The following is a 5,472-nucleotide window of genomic DNA, read 5'->3' as shown; positions in this document are numbered from 1 at the left end:
GATTAAGCCAGACCATCAGTATTGGGGATACAATCTAGCATTGTGCGGCCTCCAATCACAGCTTAGAATTTTGAGCTAAAGCCGGCATTCGTCCGCATGTTACAGAAGTCCACACAGTTCAATGGTTTGGCCGATGAGGATCCAAACAGTCACATAGAGATTTCTTGGAAGTGTGTGATATGCTTAAGATCAATGGTGTTACAGATGATGCCATCAAGTTGAGAGCCTTCCCATTTTCCTTAAAAGAGAGAGTGAAGCAGTGGCTACACTCATTACCTAGAGCATTGATCACTACATGGGATGAGATGGTAGAAGCTTTTCTTGCCAGTTATTTCCCTCCTGGTAAAGCTACAAAGATTAGGAATGAGATCTCGTCCTTTGTGCAAATGGAACTGGAGTCTCTATTCGAGACATGGGAAAGGTTCAAGGAACTCTTGTGAAAATGTCCTAAATATGGGTTTCCAAAGTGGATGATCATTCAGACTCTTTACAATGTCTTAAACCCAAGCACAAGACAGTTACTTGATGCATTAGAATGAGGTACCCTAGGTAACAAGACCCCTAGAGAAGCCCGGTAACTAATCAAAGAAATGGGGTTGAACAACTACCAATAGAATGCTAGGGAGAAGAAGAAAGTGGCCGGCATCCATGAGATCGATGAGGTTACATCATTGGAGGCCCAAGTGGAGGCATTGAGTAAGAAGTTAGACATCCTAACTTCTCCGAGATTGGCTGCCATAACGAGTTGTGATGGATGTGGAGGGGGGTATGCCCCATTCGATTACCCGATAGCTATTGGTGGTACATCCCTCCATTGAGCAAGTTGACTATGTGGGTAATACAATGAGAAACCAAGGCAATCCTTATAGCAATACCCACAATTCAGGTTGGAGGAACCACCCTTATTTCTCATGGAACAACCAAGGACAACAAAAGGACACCGTACCACCGGGTTTTCAACAACAACGAGCCCCAAACATGGAGAATAGAGTTTCAGGCTTAGAGACCCAGATGTCCGATCTAGAGAATGCATTGACCCGATTTGTGCAATCATCATATACATGGTTTCAATCGGTCGAGGCTACACTTCGCAACCACACCGCTTTATTGCATAATTTAGAAAATCAAGTGGGGCAAATCATGAAGTCTCTATCGGATAGACCATAATGAAGCTTGCCAAGCAATACCAAGACTAATCTAATAGAACATGTGAAGGAGATCACTTTGAGAAGTGGTCGTGAGGTTGAAGGTAGGCTTCCAAGTGAGGAGACCAATGTTGAAGCACCTGAGGTCGTGGAGGTTGAGGAGAGAGCCAACAAAGAAAAGGAGGTGGCACCTCCACCTTACAAGCCAAGAATCCCTTGTCCTTCAAGACTGAAGAACGGCCAAACTAATGAGCAATACAAGAAGTTCTTGGGTCTATTTAAGCAATTGCACATCAACATTCCTTTTGTGGAGGAGTTGTCTCAAATGCCTCGGTATGCTAAGTTCTTGAAAGATCTTTTAGACCAACAAGATGAAGTTGGAAGAGAGTGCATCGGTGATCTTAGATGCCTCTTGTTCAGTGGTGTTGCAAAAGAATATGCCGAACAAGAAGAAAGACCATGGAAGCTTTGTGATTCCGTGCAATATTGGCAATTTGGGATGAAGAGATAGCATTGGCAGATTCAAGGGCTAATATCAACATCATGCCATACTTGTTCTTTCAGAAGCCTGGCTTGGGAGAGCCTAGGCCCTTGACATGACCGAATATGCATGTAAACCGCAAGTGAATGGGTGTCAAAGTAATAATACCCCGGTGAGAAGGTAGTCGAATCCACAGGGAATAGTGCTTAGAACCACCAAGATTGCTATTTAACTAGAATGAAAATATGTTGAAAGTGATGTGAAAACAAATTCAATGCAAATAAAAATAAGGAAAGATAAAGGAGGCACAAGTAAAAGATAGGGGAGGCAATCAACGATTAACGGGGTACCCGGATATTGTTCCACCTATGACAATCGTTTCAAGTGCAAAACCCCCTATTATGCTTCCTAATTGATGCAACAATAAGTCGTTGAGATCCTTTAATACATTGCCCAAATCTAAGGTCAACCATGCCTAACTCTATACATGTCCTAGAGGAGAAATTGAATAACCTCTCAACCTCGCACTCGTATAGAATTGCAATGAGTTCTAGAGATTCCAAGTGATAAACCCTATTCCTATATATAGACCTAACCCTTTGGTCCAGGTGGAAGGTCCCTAGCCACAATTAAGCCCTAGGTACTAAAATCACTTCAACGCTTCACTCCGTTGCACTCGCAACTAAGCCCCAGCGGAAGGTCATCCCTTAGCCCATTTATTCTACTATGGCTAGAAAGAACTCTTGGACCGTGGAGGTAGGATAGATCACACAAGAGGGGAAAGGGGAATATTCAAACAATAAAGCCTACAAGATTGGAACTCACAATAAACATCAATTAATTGAAAGCATAATAAAGAGATTCAATGAAACGAATACATCCTAGGGTTCACAAATACCTAAGTACCCACTAGGGGTTTAGCTCTCCATGGAGCAAAATACAATAGATAATGAAATCAAAAGTACAGAGATCCAATCCATGAATGAAAACCCCCTTGTGTTCATGTCGAAGGTCTTGTGGATCGGCCGAGTCTTCTTTAAAGGTCCCCTCGTCAAACCTAAGGCACACCTCGCTGGATCGGTGTTGACGAAAGCTCCCCCAATAGCTTTCTTCCGAAGGAAACATGCTGTCGAAGGCCATCAAACCTCTCTTAAGCCTTGCCAAAGCCTCTCCAAACCCTAGCCGCCGGCGCCTCCAAAGATGGGGGGGAAGGTAGATAAAAAGATAGGGGAAAAGATGGAGAAATCAGGGCTGAATCGCGGCTTTTAAAGGGCTGGAATCGTTCATCCACATGGCCCTGTGGAATTTCCACATGGGCGTGTGGATTCTCTGAATTTTTTATTTTCTGCGGCCTGTGAACAGTAATTGCTAAACTAAATTGCTACAATGATTTACTACAATAACCTGCTATAGTATTCCACCAAAAATACTCCCAAATCTACTTTTCAGCAAGGCAACATAAACGGGCACACGTTTATGCCATAGAGCGCGTCGCTTTTTCAATAAACTAGTTCATTGGTGAAGATCTTGCTATCAATGCACAAGTCGGGATACGCAAATGTGACTGCCCTTGTGACACTCCAAATCATTGTAATTGCTTGAATACATGGAGGTTGGCACACATTCACGTATCTTTGAGCCCAACTTGTGTCTTCGCATTTGTTCCTTCCAAGATTTCATCAAATAGTGCATTTCGCGATCTACTTTTGGCTTCTTTTCTTAAAACATAGGTTCACAACCCTACCTGCGCAAAACAACACAAATACACATGTATTAGCACTTAAACCTGATAAAAGTAATGCTCATTGTAAGGAAAGAACACTTCACATTCTTAACGCACAAGCACTTATCAGCCCACTCGGATGACATTGTAATTGGCGAACGGATCAGTGAGACATCCGAGCGGCATCATTGAAGACGTTCTTGTCAAGGTGGACAACTTAATATTTCTTGTAGACTTCATAGTGTTGGACATTGACGAGGATATAGATGTTCCTTTGATACTTGGGAGGCTATTCTTGTGCACTTACAAGGCATTGATACACATGGACGGTGGGGAGTTGACACTGAGGTTCGGAGATGACAAGCTCACATACCGCCTCGCCGAAGCCATGCGATATTCTCTTGACTTTGATGACACTTTATATTTTCTTAACACTACCGATGAACTAATTGATGAATATGTGCAGGAAATGTTGAATCTGGACCCGTACGAGGGGTTGCTATACCAAGAAATGGAGAACGAAGAGGTGATGAAGCTTGGTCTAGAGAAAGAAGTACCATCTACCTCGGGGATTATGAATAAGGTGCTCCAAAAGATGAAGAGGGCAAGGAGATGACACAAGAAACACCCCAAGGCTGTTGGGGTTGCAGAAGAACGGAGTAAGAGTAATGGACCTTCAAATTTTAAGAAGCCCGACAACTCCCCCTCTACCTTCAAAATACTATGTTCATCGTGCTTGCAAGTCATGAGTAAGAGGGAAACCTTCATCTATGAACTCCCCATGAGGTAAGACAAGGTACCTCAAGCTAAGTGACATTAAACAAGCGCTTTTTGGGAGGTAACCCAAGTATTTACTCTTTTCCTAGTTTTTAGTTTAGTGTTTGCATGAATAAAACTTTAAGTCTTGGTGTCTTGATTCTTAGATGCTTTTGCTATGATTTTCTCTTGGACATTTGTGGTGTTATCATGTGCCTAATCGTGTGTGGAGAAGAATTTTAGTAATTTTGAGCATGTTTTTTATGTTTTCTCTGCCTAAAATGACATTGTTAGGCAGGCTCTAAGTGTTTATTCATGTTCAGGAATTTTCTGTAGACCTTGCAAAGTTTTCCAAGTGTCTAGAGAAAACACACGCCTGTAAGGAATTTCCGTAGGTGCGTGCGTTCCCGTTCAGAGCTCATCCAGAGACAGCACAGGGGTGTGGACTCGCCCCTGTGAACGGCCATGTGAATTTCACACGCCTGTGGATAATTTCCGCATGGGCGTGTGTCATCCTGCAGTGACTTAGCATTTTTTTTCCCGAGAAGACACAGGGCGTGGACTCATCCCTGTGGATAATTCTGTCAACAAACGCACAAGTGTGGGTAATTTGCACATGCCCGTGTAGACCTCTGCAGAGAGTTCTCCCTCTATCCCGAGAATACACAGTGGCGTGTGACTGTCCCTCTAAACTGCCCAGTAAAGATCCTCGCCCATGTGGAATTTCCACACAGGCGTGTAAAACATTTAGAGAGTTTCCCCGGGGTGACAAAGAAGCCACACGGGCATGTGTTTGCCCTTATGTGTCAGACACACAGGTGTGGGTAATTTCCACATGCCCGTGTGGATATGCAGAAAGCAAAGAGGCTACAATTTCATTTATAAATCTATTAAGCCTTTCTCATCTTCACACTCCTAAATGCTCAAGAAAGTTCTCTCGTACACTCCTACATCGACGATGAGAGAATTCACTCGAGTTTCCGGAAGCTTAAAAGGTTTACAACTTTATCTTGTTGATAAACCCTCATTCTCCCTTTTTTTTTGCCTCGTTTGATTTTATTCGTATAAATCTGATGAATGTGTTTCACTTTCATGCTAAAAAGGGTCTCGCATGCTTGGAATGGGTTTTTAGAGAAAATTTTGGGTGTGTTAGTGGGTTTTAACCCAAGGGTCATGTAGCCTTCACGCCCCGAGGGTCCACACGGGCGTTTGGAATTTCCATAAGCCCGTGTGAAATCCTGCAACATTGATCTATGAGATAATTTGATCGATTTTTCTTTCAATTCTTGAAGGAATGGCTTCTAAGACAATGAGAGCAGCTGGCAAGCATTCCTGAGAGCACTCCTCTAAACCCGAGCATGTAGAAT

The 5,472-nt window shown here is 43.1% G+C and overlaps 1 non-coding gene across 1 annotated transcript; it reads right to left on the bottom strand.

The window, feature by feature from the left end:
• Positions 1-353: 353 nt before the first annotated feature.
• LOC120254613 lies at positions 354-460 on the bottom strand. Its single transcript, XR_005534676.1, has one exon. It is a non-coding gene; the product is annotated as a small nucleolar RNA R71 (small nucleolar RNA).
• Positions 461-5,472: the final 5,012 nt, after the last annotated feature.

The sequence above is a fragment of the Dioscorea cayenensis genome, unplaced genomic scaffold, assembly GCF_009730915.1.
Source record: "Dioscorea cayenensis subsp. rotundata cultivar TDr96_F1 unplaced genomic scaffold, TDr96_F1_v2_PseudoChromosome.rev07_lg8_w22 25.fasta BLBR01000533.1, whole genome shotgun sequence".
Taxonomy (NCBI): Eukaryota; Viridiplantae; Streptophyta; class Magnoliopsida; order Dioscoreales; family Dioscoreaceae; genus Dioscorea; species Dioscorea cayenensis.
This window is presented reverse-complemented; position numbering and strand designations above follow the sequence as displayed.